We start from the raw sequence: 19,196 nt of genomic DNA, 5'->3' as shown, positions 1-19,196 counted from the left end.
ATATTAAAAAAGGAAATTTCCGGATTTTTGGGGATAATTAATTCCATTATTTTAAAAAATCTGAATATTTTAAATTAATTCAAATTTAAAAATCCGATTTTATTCTGTCAGAATGACAGAATGCCAACCATAAACTAGTAAATATATTTTCAATTTTTATTCTTGCAGAATATATTTCCAATGCAGATATTTTTGATAATTAACCTGATTTAAGAATTCTAGATATTATTTATATACATCCAAGTTGGGTCTATGATTTTATTCTTAATAATACACATCCGAAAAAAAAATACAAATTCATACATATTCTTACATACTAATATCCTTATACATTTTAATATAGTTATACATATTCTAACAGAATATCCACTTGATCTTCGCATATATACTTGTTGTTGAACTCGACTCCAAATATTTCTCTTGTATGATCAATATTGAATTCCTTCTCCATGCAATTCTGAAAGAATAAGATACATTACTCGTTAGTATTACCCGTTAAACAAATATATTTGTTGTTAACAAACAATCTCAAAGACATTGCATTTATATAAATAAATTAGAATACATTACAGAATGCACTTAAACAACATTCTTTTGCGAATTCTTTTACGAATAATAGGCATCAAATCGATGAGTGTTACTAACCTTGTTCTAAAAGAAAATTGTGTTTTCTCATTCTGAAAGAATTTGTAGGTTTGAATACACCAAAAGAACATAACTACACATATTAACTTCAATTATAAAAGAATATTTCATTTCCGTTTTTTGCTTAAACTTCAATTCCTTAAAAATTCCTACAGAATATTATCTACTTTACTTCTAACAGAATACTTCAACACAAGTATAAACATGTTATTGCAATTCTAACAAAATAGTATGTAGTTTAGCTTAACATATTCTAACAGAATCTTCCCAATAAGTCCAACATATCAAACTTGTCTCATTTACACAAAAACCTTCTTTTTTTGACATTATATCAAACACTTTGATGGCATGTTTTATTATCAACATTGAAAAAAATGCAACAGTACAAGCAACATTCAAAAGCATTGATAACAGAAAAAATTGATTTTTGATTCTCGTTCACTTCCAAAATCACAACTAGTATATAGAAAACTTGAGTGCAATTGATGCTAAAAAGATAAAAGAATGGAGCTTAATCGGCGAGTGTTACTAACCTTAATCACGAACACAAAACCCTTGGAAGATTTCAGCAACATCAAAACAAATCGATGGATTTTAAAGACTTGATATCTCTTCTCTCTCGCCGTGTCTACCTGCTCGTATTTGGTTATAGATACATAGTGAACACAGTTAGATGAGCATTCAAATCAGATTTAAAAAAGGAACTGTTTTAATCGAAGAAGGAGATGGAAGATGGTCGATTGTAAAATCAGAATTTAGGTTTAAAAATTAGAAATTGAGTTCAAGAACATACCAGGGCTATGATGTTGGTGTACGACAACAGCTATAGACAGATTTCGGTGATGGAATACGAAGCCGACGATGGAGAGGGAGGAAGATGAAGATACGACACTGGCAAGATGAGGGATACAGATGTATGTCTGCGAATGGTCGATGATTATAAAGAAGAGATATTAGGTCTAACATATATTTATTTTGTTTCCTTAATTGCAACTGTAAAAACCCAAAAATACACTTTTTGATTTAATTAATTATTTAATTATTTATTAATTTGTGATTGGTGCATTTACGAACACAATAGTTGCTAGAAACATTTGAATCTAGCGCTCTCTCTATCTCTCTCTCTCTCTCTCTCTCTCTCTCTCTCTCTCTCTCTCTCTCTCTCTCTCTCTCTCTCTATATATATATATATATATATATATATATATATATATATATATATATATATATATATATATATATATATATACAACAACCTATTCCACATAAAGGATATTCAACGGAAAAATTAAAATAAATACAAAGATATAATACAACTATCTAGTAGTAATACGTTGGATATGATTGAGGCCAAAAGGTTAGTGTTTATCAACGTAAAACTGTGACCATGTTTTTTTTCTTTTGGTTGGGGGGAGGGGGGTGTAAAATGGTATCAAAAGATTTATTAATAGAATAAAGAATAAGAAGAAACTAATCAAAATAACACAGCATCAACCCAACTTATAAGCAAAGATTTGGTTTGTGAACAATCCGTTTTGAACTTTATTGCTTCTATTTGGAATTTAAAATTTCATCCGAAAGGTGCAATGCATGCATTAGTATAATTATGGCCAATTGTTTTAATGGCTTGGAACCATAGTTGAGTTACTTTAAACCTAACGTAACATTACCTATTCCAGTGTGATGTTACTTACTTTGTCCTCAATGTAACGTTGCAGTTGTGGAGTAACATTATTTTGCAACTTTAGAAATATGAACATTTAAATGTGATTTGGTGGTGATCACTTGATATTTAAGGACTAAATAAGTTGTCTCTTATTCAAATACGACATGTTTTAACTTTGGAGTTAACTTTAGTTATTTCCCAATGTAAGTTCATTTTACCCCCAATGCAACTTTGCTCCAACTTATCTTTAAAAACTTCCGAAAATAAAATTTATGATGATACAATAAAATAAAAATATGTTCTTATGACTATTCCTATTGACGGTCTTGGCAAGCATATGTCGTCAGTAGAGTATCGTGTCATCCTCAAGTATCGTCTTATGATTCATTTATTTACGGCCGATAAGACTTGCCCTGTTTGTCGCAAGGCATGTTTGGACTCATTTGGGGAACATGCAGTTCATTGTAGAGAGCTCCCAGGTTTCAAGTACCGACACGATCTGTTTCAAGTACCGAAACGATCTGGTTAAGGATGTTCTTTTCGACATATTTCGGCGTGCCGTAGTTTCTGCTAAGAAAGAGGCACCTGTGAACTTTATGATTGACCCATTGGAATGAAGATCAACACTTAGACCAACTGATGTTTTAGTATTTGGATGGGCTGGAGGGAAGAATGCATGTGTGCATAGGCAGATCCATTATAGATCCCCGGGTATCCCAGGATAACCCCAAAAAAAAAAAATTAGTAGTGTTAATTTTTTCGGAAAAATTCATTTTATGTTGCGGTTTTATATCGGAAAAAAATTTGGGATATCGGAAAAAAATTGGGCTATCCTAAAAAGTTTCAGGTTATTTCTAAATTGTCCAAAATACAAACTAGCCCAGATGATCCAAAATTTTTAAGCCCACACCAACTAGTTTATTAAAAAAAAGAGGTATTAAGCCCAATTAATTTAATGAACAAAAATCGGACGTAAATCTAATCCATTTGTGATCGTCGACTTCTCAATTGTCGACAATCGACTCGTCTTCTATTTCTCATCCTATCGTCGACATCGCAACTCATCCTATCGTCGACATCGCAACCCTTACTTGTCTCAATTGTCGTCGCCTGCCGCCTTCTGGAGAGAGAATTCCGGCCACCTCCTCCTCGGCTCCTCCATCGCAATGAAACAAGTTAGTATAGCCAAAATACTCAATCCTATTATGTATTTAGGTTAATTCAAATTTCAATTTTTTGTCATTATGTTTGAAAAATTAGAAATTAACAATTAACTTTGTTAAATTAGGGACTTAGGGTTAATACTTAATGATTATTTGTTGTTGAAACTTGAAATCAAGTTATAGTTGATATATTTTGATTGTAGATTGCTATTTGTTCATTTGTTGTTGAAACTTGGAATCAAGTTTTGTAACGTCCCAAAAATAAGACCCGAAATTTTTTCTTTTTTAGATTAATAAAAACAACAACCGAAAACATTGTTATAAAACCAAGGTTATCAATGTATCAATATATCATCAATATCAGAGTAAATCACGAAGATGCGGAAACGAGTGGTGTGTGCTCTGCAATCATCCCGAGCTCATCCCTTTGGAACCAGAACTACTTGAAACATAAACTGAAAACCGTAAGCACAAAGCTTAGTCACTTAGTGAGTTCCCCAAAATACCACATACCATACATAATAAACACATAATGGGCCTCACCCGACATCGAGCCCCGCTCGGTATACAAATTTGTCATTCATCGGGCCCCGCCCGACATACATATAAACATATAAACACATAACACATGCAATAATCACGAAGATACATAGCATACAAAATGGTCATCGGGCCACGCCCGGTAAACATTCGAGCACATAACACATGCAAGAGTCACGCAGACATCTAGCATCCTAACATAACAAAACCATGGGCCGACATTGGTTCCTTCGACCCGCTAAACACATCGAGGAAACTCACCTCGCACTGCCGAATCTCACAGAAAGAATCTTTGGCTGCTGGCCCGCTAAAATCCCCGCGCTATCAAACACAAAATAATCATCCCATCAATAATTGGATCCCAGCTCACACAACGAGTCTAAACTAGGGTAAAAGACCTTTTTACCCTACCTAACTTGGCCCAAATCCTAGGCCCAATCCAATTGTCCAAAAGCCTAAATTCCAAAATAATCACCTTAAGCCCAATTGTGGCCCAATTTTCCAAATTGAGCCCAAATCCCTTTCATGGGCCTTCAACCAAAGTCCAATAAATATCCACAACCCAATAATTGAATCCTGATGCCCCAAAAAGGCCCAAGACAACTATGTCCCAATACCGAGAAACCCATAACACCGAAGCCCACTGCTGAGTATGCGGGGCGTACTCAGCCTGTATGCTAAGCGTACTCGCTTAAGAGCTTGTACGCCCAGCGTACTCAACTAGATTGGCCAACTTTCTCGTTCAACTCTTAAATGGTTAAGACTTCACTCCAAAACTTAGATCTGACTTCCTTAAGATGGTTTATCACGTAAAGTTGTGAACTTTACGTGCATGCATGGCAATATGAGGCTCTAAAGTCCAAAAGAGCTTAATAAATGACTTAATACATGCATGTGTAACGCCCCGAATTTAGAAGGCCTAGAAAGGAAAGAAAATACCTCAAAATAAGGAAGTGACTTGTCGAGTAGGTGGGGTGACTCGACGAGTAGGAGCGCGACTTGGATCGCGGGTTAAGTGACCTACTCGGCGAGTTGGTCAGGTTTTGGGAAAACCCTAAATTCGGACTTGGTACCATATTTAAGCATCTCATTCTCATTTCCACAGCCTCATCTTCAGCCACCACACCCCAAACCCTCACCCACGAAACCCTAGTGTATCTTGTGAGTGTTTGAGCCACCTTTGTGTGATTTGTGTGCTCTTGAAGAGGAAGAAGGAGAGGAAGGAAGTTAGAGGTTCAAGGAGGAGGAAGTAGATCCAGAAGATACACTCCATTGGTTACAATTCTTGGTAATCAAGTCTTCATCTTGGCTTTTGGTTTATTTGATCTCTTTATAGTCCCTTTTATGAAGTTTTTGGTCCAAGAATGATTACTTGTGGGATTTGGACGTCCCCAAGCAAGATCGTTTCAGATCTGAGAGTGTTTAGGGTAGTTAAGGCATAAAGGTGGAAACTTTATGCCATTAGAACTCCCCATGCAATGTTTAAGAGGTTGTTTTGGCCTTTTGAGCAAAAAGGGCCATGCTTGGATGTAAAATCAGTAGCTTTGCTTGTTATTTCTTTTGGATATAGTGTCTAAGTCTATAACTTTATTTGGTATGTACTTGACCCGACCCGGCATGGTCCATTTGGGTTGCATGACATTGCAATACTTGGATAGACTAAATGAGAGAAAGGACACTTGTGATTATTAATATATTATAAGTTCTAATATATTAATAATAGTATTATTTAATTAGTGTTGATCAAGTATTAATTCAGAATTAATTTGGTGATCAAAATGAGACTAATTAAATATGTAGGGTTGATTATGACAATCATCTATCTTTTATGGTGGATTTATGATCCATGGTTTATGGAGTTGGGTTATAACCATTTGGAGCTCCATGGATAGTTCATGGGAGTTACAAACCCATGGATCATTAGAAATGAAGAGTCATGACAATTAAGGGCATTCATGTGTAAACCCTAATTGTGACAACACTATAAAAGGAACCCTATAGCTAGAAAAATCGGCCACTAGTGAGTTCTAAGAGGGCATAACCGATTTTTGAGTGCAAGTGTATTCTCTCAAGTTATTCCAAGTCTTGTAGTGTTGTGTGAAGCATTTGAGGCACAACATTTGGGGTGCTAGGCTCACAAAGTCTTCAAGGAATCCAAGCAACAAGAAAGGTATGTACTTCTACTAGTTTTTATATTACATATTCCCCATGCCATGCTAGTTAGGAAGTAAACCTTGAAAAATCAAATTTGCATGTATAGTAGAGAAAACATAGATTCAAGGTTTATAGGGTTACATGTACACCATAGGAGTGTTAGAATGCTCAAAACCCATCAGTGGTATCAGAGCCTAGGATTGTTTTCTGTATATTTGATGCAAACTGCTTGAAAATCGAAAAACTGTTCACTGTTCGACTGGACTCGCCGAGTGCAAGGGGAGAACTCGATGAGTCCAAGGCAAAATTCATCCTACTCGTCGAGTAGGATCATGCACTCGACGAGTAGGTGCGTGCTGGGCAGTTTTCCGAGTTTTGTTGTTGGAAATGGGCTAGAATCATTATCCCAAATTGTTTTGGACTTGTAAAATCTGTTTTTCAAAGTGGTAATGATTATGTTAACCCATTTCAAATGACTATTATCAATTTTCAAGTTTATATGTGTTAATATGATTTCTTGAAATTGTTTGATATGAATATTTGTTCTTATGAGTTTTAGAAGATCATAGGAATTGTGTGTAACCTACATGCTAGTTTAATTCATGATCTTAATGCTAATGATGGTGTCCATAACTTGTCCTCAAGTTGTGGATAACCAAAAGTCACTTCTTTAAAAGTTGTCATTAAAGAATAGGAGGTTTCATAAAATGAAGAGTCTTCAACTTTATGAACCATTAAAACTCATAAGTTACAAATTGAAGAGTCTTGAAATAGTTTCAAAACTTGCCCTCAAGTTTTGGAATTTGTAAAGTCTTACACTTTAATACTTTAATTCCAAATTAAACCATAGTTTTTTAAAAAGGTTTAAAAAACAACACTTATACTATTTTTATAATCTTAGTTATATAGATATGTATAAGAATAAGTCGATCTTACCGCAAGTAGGTCTCATTCCCGAAGCCGGTCTATAAGGGGGGTATAAGGTTGTTGCCTATAAAATGACAGCTTAATGGGTGTCCACTCTCACCCACCGCTTCCTTGACTGGTGGAGGGTCGTTAGCCGAACGGGTAGGATAAGACTTTAACTCTCATTAAAAGTATAATGAATTATAAAGTAACTATACATTATTAATTCCCAATCTTAGTTACTTTAGGAAAAATGTGAAATAGGTGCTAGCCCATAAAATTACACTTTGTACCTTACCAAGTCGTTAGTGGAGCGTGTGTGGTTAACCGGCACACTAACAAGGACTAGTAAGTGTGGAAAAGGGTAACTTGACTTTATTATAGATCGGTGGAGCGTGTGTGGTTAACCGGCACATCGATTAGGTAATATAGTTAAGGGTACCAAGTCAATTTGTATGGTTATTCACACCTTGTTTGTGATCCTCAGCATCCCAGTCACAAACTTGAGAGGGCACAATCGAGATTCAAACATGCCATTGAAAAGTTCAATGTATCTCAAAAAGATATAGGAGTTTCAAATCCAATAAAACCTAATAATAAAATATTTCGTTCTTATGGTGGAAATTGGTAAATCGTCATTACCTACCTTCAAATATTTTATAGCTTGGATTATGGCATCCCTCTTCCAACTATAAACAGTTTGTTGGATCCTAGCCTTAATATTTCATTTGCGTGACTTATTAAGGACTCTTAATCTAATGGAACTTGTTTTTCTTTTCTTTCAGATGTCTTCCAACAATGTTGCTGGCTCAAACCCAATAGGCTCCTTTTCCCTTATGAACTTGTGTGGGAAAGTCACTTTTGATGGATCCGACTTCAATGAATGGATCAGAAACATCAGGATGATTACCCGCTATGAGGACAAGGAGTATGTCCTCGATAGGGAGCTTAAGGTTGTAAATGAAGCCATTGCTACTCCTGAAGAGTTTGCGGAGTTTGTTGCACATTAAAAGGATGCTACTAAAGTAGCAAGCATCATGATGGCCACCATGACTCCTGAACTTCAAAAATCCTATGAAGATTTCTACTCCTATGAGATGCACCAGGATCTGATGGAAAGGCACCATCAGAGCGCGCGTCAGGAGAGGTATGAACAAGGAGGAAGTTACACTGAGTAAACTTCAAGGAATTTTAAGGACAGCTGAAAATGGTCTTAAGAGTAAAGCGGTTGTTACTTCTACTTCTACTCCTTCAGCAGCCCCTGTTCTTACGATTGGGCAGGGAAAGGGTAAGAAGAGGAAAACGCCTTCGAAGGGTACCAAGGGTAAGCCCCTTGATGGTTCCTCTTCTAGTGGGACAAAGAAAGGTCCCATTACTCCTTCCTCGAAACCAAAGGAATCACAATGCTTCTATTGTCAGGAAAAGGGGAACTGGAAGCGAAGCTGCCCCAAATACTTGCAAGATGTAAAGGATGAGAAAGTTAAACCCACGCATGCAGGTATTTATACAATATTGTCTAATAACTCATCTAATGCTAATTCTTGGGTGCTTGATACAGGTTGTGGTATTCACATTTGTACTGATTTGCAGGGCCTAAGAAGAAGTGAGCAAGTGGAGCACGGGAAGATAAACTTAGTCATGGGCAACAGGAAAGCATCACCTGTCACCAAGATAGGAGTTTATTCTTTATTGCTTAATAATGGGTTAATGTTAGATTTGAATAAATGTTGTTACTCGCCTGAAATGGCGAGAAATATTATTTCCTTTCATGGCTTGTACAAACAAGGGTTTACATTTTCGTTTGATAATAATAATGGTGCTATTAATGTTTATTACAATGATGTATTTTACTTTAAAGCATTACCTTGTGATGGTGTATATGAAGCTGTGAATGTTGTAGACAATCTAGGAAATAATGTATTGTATATTGATTCTTCAAATAGCTTCGATAAAGCATCCTTGTGGCATTGTCGTCTTGGACATGTCAACAAGAAGCGCATAGGACAACTCCAAAAGGCTGGAGTCTTGGAATCATTTGACCTAAATTCGGATGATCGTTGCGAGTCTTGTTTACTTGGAAAAATGACAAAGTCACCCTTCACAAGTACTTGTGATAGGGGTGAAGGTTTTTTGGACCTGGTACACACAGATGTGTGTGGGCCCTTCAGAGTTGCTACAAGGGATGCTAATCGCTATTATGTGACTTTCACTGATGATTACAGTAGATATGGATATATCTACTTAATCAAGCATAAGTCAGAAACCTTTGAAAAGTTCAAAGAGTTTAAGCAGGAAGTAGAGAATCAATTGGGCAGGAACATCAAGATGCTCTGATCCGATCGGGGAGGAGAGTATCTTAGCATTGAGTTCCTTGACTATCTTAAGGAATGTGGGATTGTCTCACAATTGACACCTCCCAGAACACCACAGCTGAATGGTGTAGCTGAGAGGTGCAATCGAACCTTGTTGGATATGGTTCGTTCCATGATGAGTCGAGCTTCGTTACCAATCTCTTTCTGGGGGTATGCCTTAGAGACTGCCGCCCATATCCTTAATCTAGTCCCTACTAAAAAGGTTGCCAAAACACCTCACGAGATGTGGACTGGGAAAGTTCCCAATTTAGACCACATCAAGATTTGGGGTTGTGAAGCTTTCGTCAGGCGTGAGACTCATGATAAGCTTGAACCTCGAAGTGAGAGGTGTATTTTCATCGGCTACCCACAGAGATCCTTTGGTTACCTCTTCTACAGACCCAGTGATAATGTGGTCTTTGTAGCAAGAAGAGGAGGCTTTCGTGAGAGAGAATTTATAAGCCAAGGGCACAGTGGGAGGCAAATTGACCTTGAAGAGCTTCAAGAGTCAAGTGGTGAAGGAACCTCAAATGCTATCAACCAACCTGAGGAGGAAACTCCTGTTGATCCGATAGATGAGTCTGTACCTCCAAGACGTTCCACTAGGGTGAGGAACACACCTGATTTTTATTATGGTTATCACATCACCACTGAAGGTGATACATTTATTAGTGATAGTACACTGATAGATTTGGATGAACCTAATAATTACAGGGAAGCCGTGGCAGGCCCTGAGTCTGCTAAATGAAAGGAGGCTATGGACAACGAGATTCAGTCCATGTATGACAATCAAGTTTGGAACTTGGTTGACAATGTACCAGGTCGTAAGACAGTTGGGTGCAAATGGATCTTCAAGAAGAAGACCGACATGGATGGGAAGGTACATAATTACAAAGCGCGACTGGTTGCGAAGGGCTTTACTCAAACTCCGGGAGTTGACTATGATGAGACCTTCTCACCAGTAGCTAAGATTAAGTCTATTAGAGTATTGTTAACCATAGCTGCAAATCATGATTATGAAATATGGCAAATGGATGTCAAAACCGCTTTCCTTAATGGAAAGTTGGCTGAGGATGTTTACATGGCTCAGCCAGAGGGTTTTGTCGATGCAAAGTACCCTAATAGGGTGTGTAAGCTTGAGAAATCCATTTATGGATTGAAACAAGCATCTCGTAGATGGAATCTTTGCTTTGATGACAAAGTCAAAGAGTTGGGCTTTTCGAGGAGCGAGGATGAGTCTTGTGTATATGTCAGGGCTAGTGGGAGTATAGTTAGCTTTTTGGTGTTGTATGTGGATGACATACTAGTCATAGGAAATGACGTCCCAACCTTGCAGGAAGTGAAGTCCTGGCTTGGGAGTGTTTCGCTATGAAAGACCTTGGAGAAGCTGCCTATATCCTTGGGATAAGGATATTAAGAGATAGGAGTAAGAGACTAATTGGACTTAGTCAAAGTACTTACTTGGATAAGGTGCTGAAGAGGTTTAGCATGCAAGATTCCAAGAAAGGGGAATTACCCATCCAGAGTAATGCCAAGCTGAGTAAGACTCAGAGTCCGAGTACAGAGGCTGAGATAGATGAGATGAGTCATATACCATATGCTTCCACTGTGGGCTCTATCATGTATGCTATGAATTGTACTCGCCCTGATGTGGCCTTTGCTTTAAGCATGGTCAGTAGATATCAAGGGAACCCTGGCAAGGCTCACTGGACTGCGGTAAAGAACATTCTCAAGTATGTGCGGAGGACTAAGGACTGGGTCCTTACCCTCGGTGGCAGTGATGACTTGAGAGTGGAAGGATATAGCGATGCTAGCTTTCAGACTGATAGGGATAATTTATGCTCTCAGTCAGGCTGGGTCTTTATCCTAAATGGAGGGGCAATTACTTGGAAAAGTTCCAAGCAGGAGACAGTAGCTGATTCTACTTGTGAATTAGAGTACATAGCAGCGAGTGAAGCAGCAAAGGAGGCGACATGGCTAAAGAACTTCATCGGAGACCTTGGAGTTGTACCAGCTATAAAGGAGCCAATGGAAATTTTCTGTGACAGCGAAAGTGTGGTTGCTTTGGCTAAGGAACCAAGAGATCATGGGCGATCTAGGCACATTGACAGAAAATACCATTTCATCAGACATCGAATAAAAGAAGGACTCCTCGTGGAAAAGTGGGTATCATCAGATGAGAACCCAGCAGATCCCCTCACGAAGGGACTGATTAGGGTTAAGCATTTACAGCATGCGAGGCGTATCGGGCTGAAGGATGATATTAGTTTCAATAATTAGATTTCTGAAACTTGTAAAATGTAATTTGACATTTTGATGATTAAATAAAAGCTGTTATTTATTTATGAGTAAAGTGTTACTATCTTATGTTAATCGTTTACTATGGTTTCAATTTTGCATGTTTTGACTTCCAGAATAATTATTTTATTCGAACTCTCCACAGTCGGTCATATGTCGGAAGTAGATATGAATCAAGACTGTCATGAATTTGGTTTATATCATATGTCTAAAGGGTATTAGACATAGAAATAGTTGCTGCAACATTCATGAGTGCTCATAAGTTCTTAGTATTGGATTCAACCCACGCTCACTTGCATCACTTCATGGAATTTATCTCGAGTGATCGTGAGACGGTAATATCATATAAATCTTTAAACCTAGAGATATGAGTTGTTGACTATGAGTTGGTTATCCATTGATTGTACGAAAACGCATTGGTAACTCGATGTTATAAAACATGCTTTTGTGAATAATTCAATAATTAGTCAGTACAAGCATATGAGTCGAAGTTATCTGTTCCTTCTAGAAATAGAAGCGATATCTGGGCCCCTCGATGATTTGGTTTTGACTTATGTACCGGGCCCGGTCAGAACCTAATTGATGTGTTCAATTTAGTTCTATGTCGAAACAAATCAGAGATCGAGAAACAAATGTTGGACAATAAGTAAGACCATGTTCCATGTGTTTGTCCGTCTGATATCTTGAGAGCAGAGGATTATATGATCACTTATCTTAAATGGCGTATCATTATTATCTCAGTTCCGAGAGACTTTGAAAGAGCTACGATTGCTAGTCGGATCCTGAAGTCATATCTGCAAATATAGTTATTAGACTTATCCAAGTGGGAGACTGTTGGATATAGTGTCTAAGTCCATAACTTTATTTGGTATGTACTTGACCCGACCCGGCATGGTCCATTTGGGTTGCATGGCATTGTAATACTTGGATAGACTAAATGAGAGAAAGAACACTTGTGATTATTAATATATTATAAGTTCTAATATATTAATAATAGTATTATTTAATTAGTGTTGATCAAGTATTAATTCAGAATTAATTTCGTGATCAAAATGAGACTAATTAAATATGTAGGGTTTATTATGACAATCATCTATCTTTTATGGTGGATTTATGATCCATGGTTTATGGAGTTGGGTTATAACCATTTGGAGCTCCATGGATAGTTCATGGGAGTTACAAACCCATGGATCATTAGAAATGAAGAGTTATGACAATTAATGGCATTCATGTGTAAACCCTAATTGTGACAACACTATAAAAGGAACCCTATAGCTAGCAAAATCGGCCACTAGTGAGTTCTAAGAGGGCATAACCGATTTTTGAGTGCAAGTGTATTCTCTCAAGTTATTCCAAGTCTTGTAGTGTTGTGTGAAGCATTTGAGGCACAACATTTGGGGTGCTACGCTCACAAAGTCTTCAAGGAATCCAAGCAACAAGAAAGGTATGTACTTCTACTAGTTTTTATATTACATATTCCCCATGCCATTCTGGTTAGGAAGTAAACCTTGAAAAATCAAATTTGCATGTATATTAGAGAAAACATAGATTCAAGGTTTATAGGGTTGCATGTACACCATAGGAGTGTTAGAATGCTCAAAACCCATCAATTTCGACCCTAGAAGGTTAGATCTGGGTCCTGGATGCTTTGTGCTTGACTGAAATCGTCTGAATAGAATTGGACATAGATGGACTCGGCGAGTCACTCGTGGGACTCGGCGAGTCAGGTTGTTTCTTGCCCCAAAATCCTTCTGTTAGAAGGTGTGAGTTGAGTTGGTAAGGGACTCAGCCAGTCTGGGTTCATAGTGGACCTGGAGATCATCGTACTCGACGAGATCAAGGAGGAACTCGGTGAGTCCAAGGCAATCTCCTTAATTTATGAAGGTGGACTCGACGAGTTCAAAGGAGAACTCGGCGAGTCAGATGAAGGAAGGTCCCGATGTGTTGAAGGTGCACTCGACGAGTTCACAGAGAACTCGACGAGTAGGATCGAAGTCCAGAGTTTTGTGTGGATTGTGGGACTCGACGAGTTGGTGGGGCAACTCGGCGAGTTGAATCAACTAGGAGCGTTGACTTTGACCAATGACATTGACCAAGTTTAACTTTTGAGAGTATTGTGGTCTAAATGTTATTTTGGGTATTGATAGTTCGGGAAGCCGAGGGATCAGCAGTTCAGAACTTGTCGGTTGGCAGTCAGAAGTGTTCAGCTAGTCTTCAGCAGTGCGAGGTGAGTCTCCTCACTATGTGCATGGGTCTATAGCCACAATGCCGGCCCATTATGTTTATGTTTATGGTTATGTATAAAAGGAAGACCTGGGGGTTATCCCTAGGCAATTATTGTTATATGTTCTGGGTTACGACCTGATGCCCGGAGAGGCCTGCGGAATGATAGGATGCTAGAGGTCTTTGTGATTCTTGCATGTGTCAGTACGATAGGTTCCGGACCGAGGGTCCGATGTCGGGGTAAGCCTGAAGTATGATAGATAATACTTGTATGTGCCTGGTAGGGAGGTGAGTGTGGGCGAGGTCCCGTATTTCATCACTACCTGAGTATACATGGGGTTCCATATCTCGATATTAACAGAGTAGGGGTGAGGCCCATGATAGGAAGGATGTGAGTGTGGGCGGGGGCCCGTACCTCACTACTAGTAGGAGTATGGACGGGGTTCCACTACTTCAGTAGCAGACCAGGGGCGGGGCCCAAGTTAGGCGAGGCCTTAGATCAGGGTGCAGTTGGAGTATGTTTATGTATGTTCTAGTATGTTATTTGATTGTATGTATGTGTGTAGCGGATGAGGCCCGGAGTCAGGCGAGGCCTAAGGGAGACATATATGTATACCGAGCGGGGCTCGATGCCAGGCAGGGCCCGATGCAGCGGGTGGGGGCCCAGTATATGGTTATGTATTCATGGTTATGCGTATATGGTATGCGGTAGGTTGGGGAACTCACTAAGCTTCGTGCTTACGGTTTTCAGTTTTGGTTTCAGGTACTTCCGGTAGTGGAGGGAAAAGCTCGGGATGATCGCATGGCACACACCAAGAAGTTTAGCCTGGGATGTTTACTCTAATAAAATGAATAAGTGTTTTGAAATGATACTCTGATTTGTTAGATAAACCTTTAGTTATGGTTGAAACGATTTAGTACTTATGGTTTAGTAATGTTTTAAAAAGAAATTTTCGGTCATGGTTTTTGGGACGTTACAAGTTCGTATCAGAGCCTTGGTTTGAGGGATTCGGGCACACTCTCGGGTGTGACTGAACTCAAACTGAGGGCTTGGTAAGGAAATTTTCCAAGGAAAATCGTTTTTATAAAAAAAAGAGAGAGAGAGAACTTTGAAAAGAAAAAGGATTTCGAAAAAGGAATAAGAACTTTAAAAAGAGAAAAGGGTGTGGTGCATGCAATCAGCCGGGCTTAAGTAAGTTATCCCAAATTACCCATACAAGTTTAAGTTATGATATGATTATGTGATCAACATGCTCGATTTAGGGCTAAGGATCTAGGAGGATGCCTTATATGCATGTTATATGTGTTTGTTGAACTGCATGCTTGTCACACCCCCGAACCAGACGGCGGAAACTTCCGGGGGCTCGTGTGACTAAAAATTGAATAATCATCACAATGAATATAAATGAAACATAACATCATCATTACCATGCATAATATGATACAACTCCCATTGTTTACATCAAGTACAACCTTTTAAATAACATGACCAAAACATTCTATGTATGATGTTCGACAGTACACAAAACAAAACCCCCTAATCTTGTTGATTCTTCTGTTTAACGAGTCCCTGAGAATACAAGTTATTTTGAAAACGGTCAACATATATAATGTTGGTGAGTTCATAAGTATATTTGATAAAATGATTTGTATAACTTTGTAATCACAAGAAAATCTTGTATTTTCTTAAAATAGTTTGGTATGTTTATGTATGATCTTGTATTAATGCATGTGTGTTATTGTTTAATAGAATGTCAAAAGTGATTGAAGAGAATGTATATAGAATGTCCCTGGACAACCCGATGTTGCCCGTAAAAAAATAGCTAATGCTGCTGTACCAACACCGAGGTGGGGTACCGGTGTGAGTAAGTTACCGAGTGATCCAATCATAACAGAAAATAGATAATGCTTCATTAGTAAATACCATCTTAACACGCAAAAGAGAATCATAACAAGTAGTAGTTGGGGGGGGGGGGGGGAAGTTGATCCTAATCGTAGTGGAAAGTGCCTGGTGGTGGTTCTGATGATGTGGATGCACCCCGGAGACGAGCTACTTGTCACCCGGTGTCTCGTAGTCGTGCTTCCCAAACTGACTGTCTCGCTTGGAAGTCTCCGATCACTTCCTATGTTTGTCTCTAATCTCTCTTAACAGCAACCACATTTGGTCCGTTTGATTTGGGGTGTCCTGAGCTTGGTTGCCAACGTCTCGGGTGGGCCGGACCATGACTGGGAGGGGCCGGTCAACTGGTCTTCTATGACTAAGATCGAAGAGACCTCGGTTCCTACCGTAGTGTGGTCATAACCCCTGCTGGTGACTCCATCTCCAAATGTCGTGTGCCCATGGGGCGTGGGGCCATCGGGGCCCATACGATAAGCCGATACTCTGGCTCTGTATGGAGGATTGATGACATCAGATTCTGCATCCGAGTCATCATCATCATCGCCCTCGAGCTCTTCCTCTTCGAGGTTCTCTACTGGCTTGGCGGGTTCATCTGTAAGTTCTACTTCATGTTCCTCCTCTAGTTCTTCCTTTGAGTCTTCTTCTGGGTCAAGCCACCCTGCATTCCCCTGACTAGGGAAATAGGGGTCTCCTGGCTAATGATGCCCGTCTAGTGTATTGCACGAAGGGGTATAATTACTAGAAACAAATAGCACACCAAATACTCCTATAGTATTTAAATTTTGTTTAGGTTTGATTCCATAAGCTCTTTGGATAATTAAATTGTAAGTTTTTGATTCATTGTCCATCACAATTACTCCCGAACACATGTTGGTCGTATTATGAATGAATGTAGTTGATCAGGCTACATTCACCCCCAAATACGATCACATAACTGCCCGGGTTTAATAGCGATGTTCAAATCCTCCAAAGACTTTTACTGTTCTTGTTGTGTTATTACTCTAAAATGCACACATAAGTATGTATTTTAATTATTATGTTCAGAGTAGTTTAGTCCCATTGTATTTATAGTTGCATATCTTGTATGGTTAGATATGCCAGTTCACTATAAACAATGCTCCGATACCAATCTGTCACACCCCCGAACTAGACGACGGAAACGTCCGGGGGCTCGTGTGACTAACAATTGAATAATCATCACAATGAATATAAATGAAACATAACATCATCATTACCATGCATAATATGATACAACTCCCATTGTTTACATCAAGTACAACCTTTTAAATAACATGACCAAAACATTCTATGTATGATGTTCGACAGTACACAAAACAAAATCCCCTAATCTTGTTGATTATTCTGTTTAACGAGTCCCTGAGAATACAAGTTATTTTGAAAACGGTCAACATATATAATGTTGGTGAGTTCATAAGTATATTTGATAAAATGATTTGTATAACTTTGTAATCACAAGAAAATCTTGTATTTTCTTAAAATAGTTTGGTATGTTTATGTATGATCTTGTATTAATGCATGTGTGTTATTGTTTAATAGAATGTCAAAAGTGATTGAAGAGAATGTATATAGAATGTCCCCGGACAACCCGATGTTGCCCGTAAAAAAAAATAGTTAATGCTGCCGTACCAACACCGAGGTGGGGTACCAGTGTGAGTAAGTTACCGAGTGATTCAATCATAACAGAAAATAGATAATGCTGCCGTACCAACACCGAGGTGGGGTACCAGTGTGAGTAAGTTACCGAGTGATCCAATCATAACAGAAAATAGATAATGCTGTCGTACCAACACCGAGGTGGGATACCAGTGAGAGTATGTTTCCGAGTAATCCAAAAAAAAGAGAGTGGTCTTCCGTAAACTTCATAACGTTAATTCCTCTAAGTGAGCCGTTATAACCATACTAAATAATGACAATTTCACCTGTCTTGGCGTTTGTGAACGCCGACTGAAAAATAGAATAAGGTTATAGTCACCCTAGACCGATGTAGTCTAACTGTAGCGAACAACTCAGGTGTGGGGTGTCATCCCCGTATAGATCTATACACAAAACCCCGATCTCCCTCCAAGACACTCTGATTATAACTACAGGCTACGATCGAACACTTAATAGGTGTCAACCGACAAAAACTCACTAGATCCTTAATCGAATTTACGCGAAGATAAACGTATAAAACTCATTCCAGGCCCAACGAACCATGTAAGTGAGCCACTAGGGCATCGCAAAACATGTGAGTCATTTTAAGACCTATTAGGAGTGAGATTCATATAACATGGGCCAAAAATATATGTAAAAGGACAACTAAGGCCCATTTCACATGTAAGGTATTTATAGACTCAAATAGCACGCAAATAGTGTATAAAACCTATCAAACATATAAATGGGCCACTAAGGCCCAATAACCTATATATGATTCAAAATTAATCCGTTTGTTAGTTTATTGTTGGTTTTGGTTCATGTATTCACTAAAATAGCATAAAAGACCCACTTTTTGTAAAAATGACGTTCTTGGCCCAATAAGCCAAAAATTTAACGCCCAATTTTTGTAAGAATAACACTTTAGTCTCCATTTTGTTCAAAACTTGTGTTGATGAGTAGTTTGTGGTAAAAATAACATTTTAAACCCATTTTTGTCAAAAATATCATTTTTGGCTTGATTTTTGTGGAAACACACAATTTTCTGGTTTTGGGCTTTTCTGAGCTAGTTGTTGGAAAATTTGTAGAAAAATCATCGTAAGTCGAAATTTGGATCCGTAAATTCTGGAAGTGTGGAAAATTTATCTACTTTGTTCACAATTTTTCTCATAGTTTTTAATGGCTTCTAACAAGTGTGAAATTGCTCACCTTCACAGGTTGGTCCGAAAATATTTCAAATCTGATAGGCAGTATTGTAAAATTCGCCAAAAATTGTAGAAAAATCGTATGAAAACGTGAGAGTAGTCATTTTAAAAGTAGAAACCTGAACTTTTTGCATGTAAAACAGTTTTTAAAAATATTATGATTTAGGTGGTAAAAACAATTCGAGATTGGGCCAAAACTTTCCTGTGAAAGGCTGATTTTTGAGTTTAGTTTATAGATCTTGGAACACAACACTCATTTTTACTATTTTAAGTGTATAAATCTCAGATCTACTAGTTTGCATGTATTATATGTGATAACACATACTTTTCTCAAGGTTTTCATGTAGATCGAAGTGATAAACTTAGTATTCTTAACATATTTTTAGATTTATGAAATAGATAGCACATAATCAACAAATAAGTCATGAAAAACACACATATTCATGCATATACACATGGATCTGTTGGATTAGGTGTCTAAGCCCATAACTA

Source organism: Lactuca virosa, chromosome 3 (genome assembly GCF_052849685.1).
Source record: "Lactuca virosa cultivar CGN04683 chromosome 3, Lactuca_virosa_CGN04683_v6, whole genome shotgun sequence".
Taxonomy (NCBI): domain Eukaryota; kingdom Viridiplantae; phylum Streptophyta; class Magnoliopsida; order Asterales; family Asteraceae; genus Lactuca; species Lactuca virosa.
The sequence above is the reverse complement of the archived record's forward strand: the minus strand, read 5'-3'. Positions refer to the sequence as shown.